The sequence below is a fragment of the Elaeis guineensis genome, chromosome 8 (assembly GCF_000442705.2).
Source record: "Elaeis guineensis isolate ETL-2024a chromosome 8, EG11, whole genome shotgun sequence".
NCBI classification, from domain to species: Eukaryota; Viridiplantae; Streptophyta; class Magnoliopsida; order Arecales; family Arecaceae; genus Elaeis; species Elaeis guineensis.
Genome location: NC_026000.2, coordinates 136,715,194 through 136,732,468, shown reverse-complemented (window position 1 = coordinate 136,732,468; position 17,275 = coordinate 136,715,194).

Sequence of the window (17,275 nt, the reverse complement as noted above, 5' to 3'; positions counted from 1 at the left end):
CATCCCGTTTTTCACCAGGATTACAATTACTTGGGGCAACTGTTCTTCCAATTTAAAACCAACAACTCTCTTTCATGAGTTGCATGTTTTTAGATATAGAAGTTCATAGGACATTAAAGGTGGAGAGCACCAGATGGGCTCTCAGAAGAGCTGTGAAGGGGGCAGTGGGTCCAATATTGACCCAACCCAGCCTAAGATTTGGTATGTTTGAATCTAGGCTGGGTTTGACTTGGTCCATATCGATGGTTTGTGCTAGTCTTCTCGTAGTGCAGAAAGACTAAGCCATCTTTTCTTTTAATTATACAAGCATACCATTCATGTAAAAGATGTGACATGAAGACCCCACAAATTTGTTGTTCTTAACAAGCACTGATCAAGTAAGGGAGAAGAAAATTCCATTTTCCTTTTCACAAGTCTTGGATTTTAATAACAATAAACAGAAAGCAGTCGATGCCAGATCTCTCATCTTCTTTAGAAGTAACTCAAATAAAAAGAAAACTTTACCTTTAGTTCTAATTGTTACCAAGTCAATATCCTATAGACAAACTGTATGTTGTTGATACTGCAGCCCAACAACTAATTTCCTATTTGGTATTGCGGTTGATTTGGTGTTTTCATTTCCCTGTAAATTAATAAAATACCGTATGAACATTGATATTGGAGTCAACATCTGCACGAAATCTGTACCATGCATTACTTTTAATTTCATTTTTTTTAAATAATAACTTTTGTTGTAAAAAAAAAAAAAAAGGCTTACAAGTAATTTAGAAATTAAAAAAGTTTCATGATACACATTTTTTTGAATTTTTAAAAATAATAATAAAAAATAGAAGCAATATCGTTCAGTTCCTAAATATTTCTTCTTCCTTCCATTTTTAAAGAGAAACTTGATGTGCACTAAAAGTCCCCATTTTGTTTTTTTGGAATGATTACCGGCTAATTTCCTTTGGGCTTTCTTTGTAGTTGTCAATATAAAGTTACCCTCCTAAAGAAAATATTTTGTGCATCATCGGTGGTGCAATTCGTATGAACAACCGTAGATGGTATAACTCATGTATATCATCTGCAATAATTGGTTCATACATGAGATCGGATGCAGCATGAAAAAATTTTATTTTTTTAATCAATCTCGTGTGGAAGTCAACCATCATGGATAATAAATGCAGAGCGGCACCGTCCATGGTGTACAAAATATTTCTCCCTTCCCAAATTAATGCCGATGCAACACTTGGCTCCCAGAGGGTATGAGCCATTCAGAACCGTGACGACATTGCTAAGATGTCATCAAAGCATCTGTGGATTTGCTATAAGACCATAGAAATGGTGTTGATCATATTCTTGTTTTCACTTGATACTTTTATACAGATCTTTTTCACTACTTGAGGTTGGCTACTAAAGTCAAAACTATAGTTTTTCTTCATGCTGGAAGTTAATAGCATTTACTTTGGGAACTCTGGCTGAAACCGTATCTTTTTGATTTTCCCGACCGATGGGACCTCCAACCCCCAGTCCACCTGGAGAGGAGAAGGTGGGAAAGCTCGTGAAACTCTCAAGCTATACCAAACTTGCACTCAAGTCCTCCATGAGACAGGGAGCTTTCACTTCACGTCACCAGTTTGTCTTGTCATGGGAGTGATTTCTATACAAAAACATGGTCGGTTAGCTGATCTTATCCAGCCTTGTCAATTCGAAAGCAGTGGGCCAACATACGCCTGGTTGAATTGTGGTGGGAGAAATTCTTTGTGCGCCGCGGACGTCGTGGAAAATCCGACGCGCTATTTTATATGGTTGATTCATATAATTATTAATTTTTAATATATATTTAATATTTAATATTTTATTTTTATTTAAAAAAATTATAATATCTCAAATTATATTATGATATTCTGTATCAAATTATAATTTTTTACGTGTAGAATATCATCATACTATCCAGAATCTCATAATATAGTCATAAATTTCATAATACAAAAGAGTATTTTTATTCAATTATTTTTCAATACGTATTTAATGTTTACGATTTCATTTTTTCGTTTGAAAATTTTGAATAACGAAAATATCTCTATCATTTTAAAAAAATTATGACATCTTATGACATATTAAGATATTCTGCATCAAAATTTTGACTTCTTGCATATATGATAGGTGTCATAATTTTTTTCAAAAAATAAAAATATTTTAATTATTTAAAATTTTTAAATAAAAAAATAAAATCATAAATATTAAACATACGTTGAAAAATGATGATTATATAAATTAATTATATAAAATAATATATTTTATATCAAATTTTTTATACCATCCACGGTGCGCAAAGAATTTCACTTGCGGTGGACAGGTTCATATTTTTCAGAGGAAAACTTTTCGGTCACAGCACCCTTTCTACTTCGAGCGATCTTCCATTGGATCACGGGCTCCTCTCTGTTTCTTTGGGTGTACGGTGATGGGCTCCTCCTCTCCCAGGAGGACTTCAAGAAAAAAAGTTATATAGAAAAAAAAAAACATCATGCACGCCAAAAAGATCGGATCCCGTTTTAACTTATGATGACTTTGCAAGATTTTATAACATTGCGACTTAGTGTTAACATTTAAGCTTCACTTAATTAACAATTCATATTTATATATGTGGAAAATGGGCGCATATCCTTAGTTTTATTATTATTAGCAAAAGCCTTTCTGCAAAGAAATGCTTCAGTAGATTTTGCAGATTGAGTAGCTGCATCATTGAGACAAATAAAAGGAATTGGAGGTGTTTGTTATATATATATATTAATGCAAGGCTATCCAACTTACATTTGGCATATCTTTGGTACCACCAATCAATCCAAATGATGGTTGAGATCAAAGCATCATAAACATGAAAAATATATGAAAGTGAAGGACGTGCTAAGATCCACTTGCAAGCACCTTTGTTAATTTCATTGTTGTTACTGATTACAATCTACCGACGAAAAAATGGTGCAGTTAATGTTGTCTGACACCATTTCATGTAAGCTTTGCAGGGAGGACAACATTTGTAATTATTGTAATAGTTCGTAAGGATTCTGCTAGTGCTTATAAATACCATTCTTAACCACAAATGACAAACCATGTCACTTCCATTACCTTATTGTATTGACTCTAACTGCAGAACCTATATCGATTTGTTTATATAATTAGATTAGATGGGATTAGATACTTCTTTTTGGTTTGACATCCTATAAAACACCAATGATATTCTTTAAGTTAATGGTTGACAGTCCTTTTGGTAATTCTAGAATAGGAATACAAATTCTTCTGGAATAGCTATTTCTCGTATTAGCATTTGGTTAGAAATCCGCAGGATCCACTGAAAATAAGGCAGTGTTATTCCCTAATCAGAAATAAGCTACAATTATTTCTCATTAAGAACCTAGAATAAGTTATTCTATAGTCCAATATGAAATAGCTTATTCAAGATAGATGAGAAAAAGATGCAATTAATGCTTGTTGATCGAAATAGTTAAATTTATGGACCCATCAGAAATATATAGTATTTGAAGAATAAATATGTCACGCCCCAAATCCGGAACATAACACGGCCATGCTACCGAGGGATGGAGCCCACGATAACACGAAGCCAATCCATCATAATCATCTAAAATCCGTCAAATAAAAAGATTCAATTCTATTATTCATCAAATAATCGAACCAATATTGGTTTAGAGCATCTAAATCCAAAAGCAAGTACTAACCCGAATCATCATAAATAACTACAAATTCATGATTATAAAATAAATTAAACTTTTGCTGTCAAAATTTTCAAGCTTGCTATGCCGATCTTCAAACTTGGATTCCTTTTGCCGATCCTAACCTTATTTCTCTGTTCAAATAAAAAGAAAACAAAAAGAATATGAGCTACACTAGCTCAGTAAGTAGACTTCCACTTCCTTACCGGATCAAGCATAAGTTTTCTATGATAATGCATCATTTAGCAAATAACAATTATTGTAAAAAATAAATATTTTATAGAGCATATAATAAATCAAGTTATAAGTTCATCATGCATGCATAAATCATATATATTTCACAATTATGAATCATAAATCATTTTCATCATGTATTCATGTCATGTTTCAAAACATTGCTCACAGACATTCGTGCTAAGGTCACTATTATACCCGTGACAGGGCCATGTTTCTTAATCGACAGAGTTCTTAATTCATGTGCCAACTTTATACCCGCTGGCAGGGCCATGTTTCATGTGGATGCTAGCTCCGGATGTCGACCTTCCCGAAGGAATTCATTCATAGCTATCTGAGAGCCTTTGAAATCATTTTATCTTTTTCTTAAAACATACATATACATAAATAGAAAAATAATAAAATTCATGCTTCATAATCATGCTATTTTTATAAGACATATTCATGAAATCAATGCTCATAATAAAACATGCTTTTTCATATCATATATGCCGATCCTTATTTTATGAAAAATTATGATTTCACCAATAGTAATTCTTTATATAAAAGTATGATCATTTAAAAAATAAATAAGGAGCATAAAATTCACTTACCTCGTTCATCTTAGATATTCAGACTTCGTTAGAAGAATCAGCTAATCCTATTTAAAATATCAAATCATCGTCAATTTTTATTCCATGCATATAATAAGATTAAATCATAAGGAAAGAGGACTGTTGACCGGATGTGTCGGACCATCCAGATACCAGAGCAATTCAGGATTTCTGATCTGAGGGTCAGATTCAAGTGACTTGATCAAGAAATCATGAAGCACAGATCGAATTAAAGTCAAGATCAATCAATAGGGTTCTTTAATAATAAATTTGAAAGATCTTTGATACGATCAGATGAAGTTGACATGCAACACGGATATCAAAGCAATTTCAAATCATCTTGTTAGAGTCAATATAAACCCCCAAAAGATGAAGGCATGACTCGATACAGGATCCATAGATCTTTTTTAGAGAGAGAAAGTCGGTCATGAGAGAGAAAGTAGAGAGAGAAAGTGGAGAGAGAATCTTCGTATCCTTCAAAAGTGACAATCATGATTGAGATCATCAGAGATTATATCAGGATGACTTAATATGGATTAACCATGATCGATGTTATCAATTTCGAAGAAGGATCGGATCAGGATCTAATCTACTGCACGAATTTCGGAGCAATCTCAGATTATCATATTTTCATCTCAAGTTTATCCTAGGGTCTGTGATGAAATCAGAGAGAGAATGACCCTAAAAAGATGAAATCCATAAAAAGAGATAAAAGGTCTAGAGAGAGAAAATAGAGAGAAAATCTAGAGAGAGAAAATGGAGAGAGAAGGTAGAGAGAGAAAGTTCAATTCTAGAGAGAGAAAGACTTAAGAGAGAAATGAGAGAAACTTTTTCTCACATGTATTTTTTTTATTATTATTATTCTTATATATATATATATTTTCTTTTTCTTTTTCTTTTTTTTTCTTTTCTTTTTAGAGAGAGAAAATAGAGAGAGAAAGAGAGAGAAAGAGGGGAAAGAAGAAATTTTTCTCTTTTCTTATTTTTTTTTATTTTTCTATTTTACATTTTCTTTTCTTTTCTTTTTCTTTTTCTTTTTTCTTTTCTTTTTCTTTTTCTTTTTTCTTTTCTTTTCTTCTTCTTCTTCCCGGGCTTTCATTGGGCCGAAACAGGGGACCTAGAGGTCCCCGTGCCTTGACCGGCCGATCACGGCCATATCATGCCCGACGGTGGCCAGCGGCAACGGGCCACTCTCTCGGGTTCGGAGAGGCCAGAGCCGGCGGTCGGCGTGACCGTCGGTGTCGGAAAATCAGAGAAAAGAAGCGACGTGAACAGGGGGTTTTCTTTTTCAACAAAATCCGACGACACCCGTCGCCGGCCATCGTGCCCACAGGCACGGGAAAGAAGGGAGAGAAGAGAGGGAGAGGAAGGAGACCTTACCACAGCCTCCGGTGACCCCCACCGGCGTGAAATCGCGGCGAGCACAGGTCGAGGGGCCGCGGCTTCAATCGGAAAAATCGAAGAAAAACTCCGGCGATCGTCAGTGACTGTTGGATCTACACTTAGAGGAGAAGAGGGGAGTTCTTATAGAGCTCGTCCTAGGGTCTTTTAATGGCCCTAGGACTCCGATTTTTGATCGGAAACGGGGAAGACGAAGACTCCGATCGGGAGTCTTCCTCCTTGTTTTTTTTTTTTTTTTTTGGGGGGGGGGGGCTTAGTGGGCTTTTGGTTTAATGGGCTGGGTTATCACAAAATAGGAATAAGTCATTATTCCATCAAGAATAAGGACAATCAAATACTACCTAAAAAATTTAGTAGAATGACACCTTCCTAATTTCGGACCCAAAGCCCTAGTTCAACATATCGGCTGAGGAAATAGAAGCCAACCACAAATCCAAATCTTGTTACCCAAAGATAAATGATATCGGACATGGATGTACAGTTCAAAACAGCACAGTGAAATTGTGGCCTACGTATCCCGAATCTAGCAGGCATGGTTTAGCCGCGCAATTAAGCAAGTTAACTATCTAACACACAGGAACAGAACATGCACTCTCCACATCACCCGAGAGACATCCAGCCAAAGTGAAAACAGTGCACTTGTGTTCTGCGTTCCACCAACACGAGTGCAGGAGGAATCACCACCTCACACGTACCTATTCTCTGATGGATGGCTCCAGAGGGGATCACAACACACGTGTCATGGTTTGGTTGGATTTTACTGGATATGTTATTCACCGGTGTAGCTCGCGATGTGATCACGAGCGGAACAACATCAGCTGCCGTAGATGGGGCCCACTATTCAGTGGACGTTGTCCTGGATATCGTTGTCCATGGCCTTATCCTTGACCCCGCCAACGTGGGACCCGGCATCCGCTCCTCACGCTATCCCCGTCGCTGCTGCCGCAAATACCGGTGCTCGGGAACCTTATCACTTGGATCAATTGGAGAGATAATGTTTTGAAACTTATTGAAGGTTATGATCTTCGGAAAGAAAGGATAATGCTTTAGGGGCTGCAAAAGTTGACAATGAGCAGGCCGAGGCTTTTGGACAAACATGGCAATTGGAAGACGGAATATAAAAGAGATCAAATAGAGAGATAAGAATAAGAATAGAGTTTGGAGATAATGTTCTTAAAAGAAAACATAGAAATAATCTTAATGCATGCATAGAAGTTTCCATGCTCTCATATATTTGTGCTCTTATCATATATAGTTTTTTCTATCAAGAAATGTTATGTAAGCAGATGATAAGGATATGGATGTGCTGGAGCGGAGCAGGTAGCACACGGGGGTCCACTTGAACATTTAAAATGCACGTATACGAAAGTATCACTGTCCCTAACGACTAAGATGTGCACAAACTTATCATTGTATATTGTATGATATCGTGTACACAAGTGGTGGGGGAACTCAAAATTTTGACTCCTTTAATCGTAATATAATAAATTATCACTAGAATTATCGTCATGAAATTATCTTGTTCATCTTTAGGTTGCATTTGGTAGCTGACAATCTGTCCAGATTGATAGCAATTTAATATGATAATTTGATTTACTGCGTTTGCTATCTTTTTTGGATGGTAATCCAGATTATTTTGGCAATCCAGATTGTCTTGAGGAGGGATGGTAATTCAAATTATCATTTCTTTGACAATATTACAATAAAAAGTTTAGATAAAATTATCCCTCAAAAAAATCATACAATTTATTATCTAATCCTCCCCCTCTCCCCAATCCCCCTCCGTGTGCACCTCCTGCTCGCGGTTCCTCTATTTTCTTTTGCCTGTCTGCGGCTCCTCCATCCTTATCCCCCCCCACCCCTTATGGCTCCTCCATACCCATCCCCACCACCCCTATGGCTCCATACGAGCCCACCCCCTTTCCACCCCTCAGTATCTACGATTCTCCATATGCCTCAGCCCACCACTTCTTCACATCACTACTACATTCATGTCACTCCCGTTATTTCTCACCAAGAAAAAGAAGAGCATTAGAACAAAATTATTGAAGTTATTTTAAAATTTTAATTTTATATTATCAGTAATATGATTGTCACATCAAATACGTCAATCAAAATTTGTAATAATTTTACTGCAATATTATCCGTATGTATTAAATACAGTAATCAATATTATTAACAATCTAATGGTGGCAATCTATTCCAAAGGCAATCTATATTACTTACTAAAATTGTCTGACGATGCACCAAACATAACCTTAGTTCTTATTCAGTAGCATGGGATTATTCGAATTATTGTTATGTAATATGATAAGAACTAAATTGTTCAATTTGCCATAAAGAGGTTCTAATCTAATAGGAGAAATGATAAAAGCCAAAGGTGTAGTATCTTTCTAATCATCTAGATATGCTATTTTGAAGACGTAAGGTATGTTAAAAGGATGCCTTATGACATTGAATTGGTGCCGCACTTTCCAACCTCCTATTTAAGTGTAATCCAATCGGAAAATTTCAAAAATTAAATAGATAATTTGATGATAACTTCAATCAAATTACCAAGTGGAAAACCGATGCTTTTATAGAAATCCACATCTTAAATTTCCTGTATGCAATTGGATATCTTTTCAGCAAAAGTCACGGTGATAAGTCATCGCCTATTTAATTTTTATCTATATATTTTTTTAAATTGTAAATTTTTCATTACAATTTTATCACTCTAGTTTTAATTTTATTTTTTATAATTAAAAAATTAATTATTTTAGGCTGCCATTCTACTCATTTCACTGGAAATCCCATTAAATTATTTTTTTCAAATTTAGAATATCGAACATGATATCTATTATAGGAGAGATTCACCGATCGAGACTCATTCTCCATAGAGATACGTTCAAGATGATATGATGAGATCATATCAATTGTGAACCCAGACACCATCTATGTAGCCAATCGCACAGATGGTGCCTGACAATCATAACTAACAACCTTGATATTAAAAAGTGTAAAAATTTTCTTCCACAATGAAGATCAGAACATAGCCTATCGGCCTGCAAAGCTAGGCCTAACAAACATAGATGCCGGCTAGCAGCCTGCAGGCTTAACTTCCAAATAAAAAAGATAGAAAAAAGACCCCCAAGGAAGCAAGCTTACTCCGCTCTGACTATCTTTTCTCTCCATTATTTTCAAAGCTTCGGCTAACTTCAGTATCGGAAGATCATCCACCAGAACATCTCCGATGAGTACTATAAACTTTCTTTATAGATACTCTCCGACATCGCAGATTTTGACTGACGTCCAGCTCTAGCCATATTAGCACTCCATCGGAGCCTTATGACAATAGTATCAAAATAATTGCAGCTTGCAGGAATGTGAAAATTGACAAGCCCGTAATTTCCATGATTGAAAACCATGTGGTTCATTGTGCAGCTTGCGCATATAATGCATCATGGACAGCTGATATTAAATTGGATAACCAAATAGTCCAATCATTAGATTAATTTATCCTGCACTCATCCAAAATTGTGGAAGGTCCCTATGGAATTGTCAATGTTCCTTAATTGAGTAAAATCTAGAAAGAAAATGGAGAACAGTCCACTTGCTGCCTTACCAGGAATTTGGGCTATATTTCTCTTCCATTGGTCAGGGACAGTGAGGAAATGGACCAGTGATGGCTTGAAAGAGGTCATGGAAAATATGAACAAGTCGGCACCAAATGTCAAAGAAAGAACAAAGACTGCACCCAAAGGGACTTGGTAATGGCTCCCATACATTTAAATTGGGTGGTGGAGACTCTCCTTTCTACTGTGCATGGCCTCAAGCAGGCCACCCACTTGCGGCGAACCAACCTTCTTAACGAGCGGCACACGCTGTGGAAATGAAAGAAATCCTAGAAGCTCAGCTGGCCTTGTGACCCTTCGATATTGCCGACCAAAGAGGCTAAAAAAAAATTTTATATTCCTCGCCACGAGGAGACCCATCCAAGAAGGAAAGATTATTGTCTACATTATATGCACCAGTATGATCATGCATGCAGCCAATGACGACTATTTATTTCTATAAACATATACTAAAATGAGCATTTGATAAATGAGATTCGCAGAAACAAACAATTATGATTGGTTATATGCATAATCATATGATGCATGTAGCATGGGCAATAATTTCTCAACAAGAAGACTCTTCCTTTGCCTCTTTGTACCATGGAAGGTCGTATTGACACTTGGCATGGGCCAAGACTATGAGGCCAATGTATGAGGAAAAAAAAAAGATTAGAATGAATAAATAAATAAATAAATAGTGATGAAAGCTAGGACATAAGAAAATTACAAGTATGGAGGCCAACCACCTCACCCATTACCAACCCTTGGCCTCCTCTACCCGAATCTACCACATGGGTCAGCTCCTCAATAACTCCGTGACAATGAAACCGAGGTTAATTAAATAATTAATTATATGGAGGTTTATGATTTGTGATTCTTGAGCTTAAGGTTGCCGGATGAATCGGCCGAGATTTAGTAGAATATAATAGTAGCTTGAGGATCTATCTATCACCTTTCAACCAATTAAAAATTATCAATTTTAGTTCTTATAAATTGGGCTTAGAGGATTCATTCCCTTTCAGATAAAGAAACATGTGGATATCCTTTTTCTAGAAAAAATAAAAAATAAAAAACATGACCTAAAATAAGGTTATTTTGACAAAAAAAAATTGATTGCTTTTTTTTTTTTTCTTTTTTTCTCTGGATAAATTAAACCAAACAAGCATAAGTACATCCCATTTGCCCACTTATAAATTATCTTCTCTCACTGATATGGAGTTTTAGGCTTGCAACCCACTTCTCCAACCTTCCATCCCATTGGCCCCTAGTGTCAGCAATATGAGCTCACTGAGCTGTTGGCCTGCCCTTAGGAAAAGATGCAATATCTTCTTGGTCACAGCCCTCACAGATTTAATGTGATTGGCCATCCTCTTCACACCAAGCCCTCAACTGATGGAACCATCAACCTCATCTATTCTGGTGGTAGATTAGATTAGTATTTTCTTCCCAACTCTTAAGCACTCTATAATGAGAGCCTGGTGAGTAGAATCCAAGGCATCTCTATTTCCAATGGGCTGTGAGACCCATAAAATTTAGAAATATCATGTGATGGGACCACCTGCCAATGAGACACTGCAATTAGACAAGGTGGTGGATGGCATATTTTGATTCCATAAATATATAATTGGAGAATTAGATTACTTTTGTAAACCATGGTTTTGCACAAAGCTCAATAATATTAATTGACAGCTAGTAGTTTGTTGTGCTTCATTATTAGTCTGATTAAGTGCTTGAGAGGGCCCTACTAGGACATAAAGTAAGGCTGGAGACATTCAACCTCGCATGCATGTTGGACTTGGTTTTAAAAACTATATGTAATGATTTTTCAAATGGTTAGGTTGTAGGTGAAACCATATGTCAACAGAAGATTTGTTGGGAACCGTTACTACAAGTAGTTTATGCCAAAGATTTGCAGGTAGATTTTTCACTTGGAATTGCTAAAAAAACCCTTGCATCAAGTAATTGGCTTGTAATTATTTAAATTATTCCTGGATAATTAAGCAATATCTTTTATGTGTTTATATAACTGCTAAACTAAATCTATTATTCACGAAGTATTATGTTTTTATCATCAGTCACCGGACATTGAAGCTTTTCTTACTCTTGTGGTCCCGTCATGATCATTTTATACGTTCTTGTATTTACATATCTGATGTATTCTTTTGTAGTAGTTACACAAGCATTCACCATAAGCTGTTGGAAATGAAAAAGTTGCTATCATCTACAAAATAAAAACAGTCTCGGGTACATAATTTCTTGTACGTTGTCTTGCGTTCCTTAAAAACTCCAATTATAATATCAAACATTTCAAAAATATCTAACTCACAATTTATCTCCTTTAAGGTCATCTATGAAGCTTTTTTTTTTTTTTTTTTTTTTGATACAAACAAATGGTCACACCAATATGATACGAGTGCAGCTCAAAAAATTAGAATACAAAATATCATGCAGTGCCCCTGGACAAGCATCTCCTTGACACTAGGATCAATCTTCGATGTGGCCGGCTACAAACCAAGCAACTTAGTCCGTGGCACCATTCGCCTTCCGATAGATATTGAACAGCCATCGCAGCAAAATGACAGAGAGACTCTCAAATATCATGGAGTAGCGGATGAGCTCCCAACCACGTCGTCTCATCCTGGATCCAACCAATAACAGTGACAGAGTCATCCTCCATGAAAATGCTATTTACTCGCAGCTCCTATCATGCACAAATGATGCCTACCCAAGCGGCCTCGAGCGGAGTTTTGGAAACTGATGGCTCAAAAAAGGGTGAGCCCCTAGTAGCCTACCATCCGAAATCTGGATGATGTATTTACACCACTTCTACCATCTTTAATACTCCCATCTAAGTTGACCTCGACAAACCTCAAAAAAGGAGGCTCCCAAGAGATCAAAAGAACCTTTCGAGTCGCTACATGCACAGAAGGGAAGCTCCAGAGACTCGGAGCGACAAGGGACCAACGGCATCGAAATGGTAATACTCCTCCGCAAGACAATAAGATCTCTTTAACATCCGACGTGTAGGTACAATCTTGACGTCAAAAATTAAGATGTTCCTAAATAACCAGATCTGATATGCGATGTATGCCATCGTATCACTGGAGGCTTGGCCCTCTATCATGCTCCGACGGAGCGTATCCAAGAATGAGTTGAGCCAGGAGCCACTCATAGCTCCTCAGGGTTAGCCTCCAGCCATACCTCAGATTAAGCATGCTTGCGGACAACAAAGCAGAGCATACTTTGTCGTCCCATCCTCCAACCTATAGATCGGACATGCAACTAGCATTTCTTAACTCTTCAAAATGATCAATCTTGATATTATGTCAAAGACTAAATTTTGATTGGGTTTTGTCTTGGGGGTAACACAGGATGATTTGCACATTAACAAAATGGGCAGAGAAGACCAAGAAAAAGGACTACCCTTATTTTTTAAACGGTTAAAGGTTATAAAATGAGTAAGATGATTCTTTTGTTTGAAAAAAGTTAATGCAAAGAGAAATGCAAGTTATATTTAATCAGTTAATTAAAATCGTGTCATGGGCTGTGGTATATATGCTAGTATATATTGAGGATGTCTGGCCAGGACATCATTTTTATAGGATCTTTTTGATACCACATATCATCACAGAAAAAAAAATAAAACAAAAATACAGTCAAATACATGAATCAACTAAAAGACTCACCTCCACAAGACATGCAAGCTTTACTATGAAAAAGAAAAAATTACAAGAAGAGATTATATCCTCAACTCTCGTACACTCAATCTCTCTCTCACAAGAAGCTCTCCCTCACAAAAATTTTTTCTCTAAGAAGACTCCTCTAAACTCCTGAAGTGACCATTGTTCGCTGCCTGACAGTCTATCTGAAGCACCTTGCTCTTACTTTCTGTCGGAGCCTCTCGGTCTGCTGCTACAATCCTCTACCGAACAACCAAAGCCACCGTATGTTGCTCTATTGCCACAAGGTAATTTTATAGACCTCCGAACTCAAATAGGATTGGAAACTGACTCCTGTTTGAGTCAAACTGTCTCTCCAACCACCAGATCAACACCGGCTCCCGTCCTAACCGTCCGATCATGCAACAGGAGTCCTTGGTCCACCAAAAACCCTTATAGACCATGAAAAACCAGTCCGAAACGCCCGCTGATCCATCGTAGACCATATGAAATCAAGGGAAAATGCCCGCTCAATCCATGCGGGTCCCCATGGACTGCCGATCCATGCACTGCACGTGGACCGCGTGAGGAATATCATGCGGGCCGCGCAGTGTGTGCCCACCTAGGCCTGGGCCGCGCACCGCGCGCGCCCATGCGTCCGCATATTGGGCCATGCGCTGCCATGGCCTCCATCGGTCTCCACCACTTTGATTTTTGTGCCATCTTCTATCGAGCGTATGTTTTTCATCCGATCTTCATTTGGGTTAATCTTGGGCTCATTGGACTCCGTTCATCATCGCAGACCTCGTTGTAGGTTTAGTGTGGAGCGAATCTTGAGGCATCAAATCCTAACAATCTCTATTTCGACTCGACATTCAGTCTCCTCCTAACTTTGAGAGCTTCTAAATCTCCTCGCCCCCATGCCTAGGGTATTCGTTTGCTGATCATGGATGGACAGACATGGGAGTCGAACTAGGCCGCTTGATTTCATCTCCATCGTATGCTGTGTTCCTCTTGACCTAAGATCTGCTTGGGGTATCATCCTGTGGTAATAGGAATCTCATTCTACGATATCGCCTCTCATCCTCCCGAGTCTCACATCTTGTGCCCGATCCACCTCCACCTGGAGCTCCACCTCATTCTGGGCTCCTCCTAGCTCTTGAAGCTCCACCTTGCACTGGACTCCTCGTCAGATAGTAATATCATCTTGTCCTCTTCTTTCCCTCCAGAATAATCCTATCGTCGTGCAACACCTTCAGGATTCCTCCACTAGCTACCGTCCTGTAGCCTCTCAAATCCGGTCTGCTCAGTGAGATAAGATTCTATCTGAAATTAAATATGTATCGGATCTTCTCCAATTTCTTCATTGCACCATTATATATCCTCCAGCTGACCGTCCCGATGCCTCTGATCGTATTGCTCGATCCATCCGGCGGATAAACAGTGCCCTCACTACTTTCTAGGGAGTTAAACTACTCCTCTGTACAACATATATGATAGGTGCATGCAGAATCTAAAATTCACTACTGAAAAGAAGTAAATGTCCCAACTTGTCATACCGATAATATCTGATCTTGCTCAAGTCCCTTGTCTTGGACTTGGATTGCCCTAGTTGCGATTTTCTGTTGCTCCATCTACTGTCTCCTACTCCTCCAGAAACCACCAAAGCTAAGCTGTCATCTGAGCTCGAAACTGGGTTCTCCCTTCTGAGAACCTCATTCTAAATAATCATCGTGGTGATCTCGTCTATTTTGATGGTACTCTTCCTCACTAGAAGAGCAGTCACCAAGAACTCATACAAAGAGAGAAGTGACACTAGCAAGACTAGCACCCTGGTCTTCTCTTCAACTTTCTCGCCAACACTGAGAAGGTCAGTAAAGATCTTCTGACAGTGACTGAGATGCTCCTGCATGCTCTATCCCTCAATCATCCGCAGCTAGTAGAACTGTCTTCAGAGGAAGAAGGTGTTGGTGAGAGACTTCGTCATGTACAACTCCTCGAGCTTCGACCACAGCACCATCGGAAAAGTTTCGCCAAGTACATGAATCACCACCTCATCCACTAGGTACAAGCAGATCATACTTACTACCTGTATCTGGAGCCACCTCCAATCCTATACCTCCATGATAGTCGATTTCTCCTCGCATGAGAGAGTATCGATCAATCCTTGCTAGATGAGCATGTCCTTCATCCTTGCCTGTCACAAAGAAAAATTGCTCTTTCCATCAAATCTGTTGATCTTCATCTTGATTGATCATGTCTTCTCCATCTTCAATATTGTTCACCACTGTCGCAATCTGCGTCCTAGTATCGCCTCACTCTAATACCACTTGTTGGAGATGTCTGACCAGGACATCACTTCCATAGGACCTTTTCGATACCACGCGTCGTAGCAGAAAGAAAAAAGAAATAAAATAGAAACATAATCAAATATGTGGATCAGTCAAAAGGCTCGTCTCCATGGGGCATGCAAGCTTCACTATGAAAAAGAGAAAATTACAAGAGGATATTACACCCTCAACTCTGGTACACTCAATCTCTCCCTCACAAGAAGCTCTCTCTCTCACAAAAACTCTCTCTAAGAAGACCCCTCTAAACCTCTGAAGCAACTATTGTCTGCTACCTGACAGTCTATCTGAAGCACCCTGCTTCTGCTCTCTGTCGGCGCCTCTCAATCTATTGTTGCGGTCCTCTGTCGAACAACCAAAGCCACCGTACATTGCTCTGTTGCCATAGGGTGATTTTATAGGCCTCTGAACCCAAACAGGATCGAAAATTATCTCCTGTTTGAGTCAAACTGTCTCTCCAGTCACCAGATCAAGACCAGCTCTCGTCCTAACCATCCGATCATGCAACAGGAGTCCTCGATCCACGAAAAACCCTATAGACCGTGAGAAACCAGCCCGAAATGTCCGTCAGTCTACTGTGGACTGCATGAAACCAAAGGGAAATGCTCGCTCGATCTACGTAGGTCTCCATGGACCGTCGGTCCATGCACTGCACGTGGACCACATGAGGATTATCATGCGGGCCACACAGTGCGTGCCTGCCTGGGCCTGGGCCGCACCGGTGCGTGCGTCCGTGCACCACATGCGTCCGCACGTCCGAGCACTGGACCGCACGATCGCGACCGATCCGCACACCACCACGGCCTCTGTCGGTCTCTGTCGCTTCGATTTTATGCCATCTTCTATCGAGCGTATCTCCTTCATCCAATCTCCGTTTGAACTGATCTTGGGCTCGTTGGACTCCGTTCATTATCACGGACCTCGCTGTGGACTTAGTATGGATCAAATCTCGAGATGTTAAATTTTGATAATATAATTATGATAAATACTTTATTAAAGAAAGAAAAACAAGATCCCATCTTATCCCAGTTACCCTTGCATTCACGACACTCATCAGCTAAAGATTAGGTCTTGAAACTAGGAATAGCAATTTATGACTTGACCCTTCAACTCGGACCCCAAACGCGATTTCAGATTGCAAATGAATCTGGATCATGAAAAGGTAGACCCAGCCTAACGCATTTATTAGCAGGTTGAATTCAAATTCAAAGTCCTGACTTATCCAATCCATTTTGACACATTTAATAGTTATTAGGATCATGATCTGACCCATTTAAGACGCTTTTAATGCTCTTTTAATCTATTTTACCAATTTAACTTGATTGGACCAATTTATTAAACGGGTTATGCACCTCAAATTAGATAACCTATTTAATAACAATATTTGGATTTTTGAACCATTTAAAAAGTGAAATTAAAATTCTCATACATTTGGAAGCCTCTTGTAAGATGGAACAAAAGATTCCCCAACATGCACCGAGTCCAACAGCATGAATCCAAGTTTCATCTGAGATCTTAGGTTAGAAATAACTAGAGCAACTTGGCCACAAAATGTGCCTCATGCTTAAGATTTGATAGCTAATCACCCTACAAAAGCAGTATACAAATATGCCTCCAGCTGTCCATATAGAGCTGAAATTGGATTAGATATTAGCATTATTTATATCCATATTTATTTTATTTGATAAATATAAATATAAATATAGATGTTAGTCATGTGCAACAATTCATATCTAT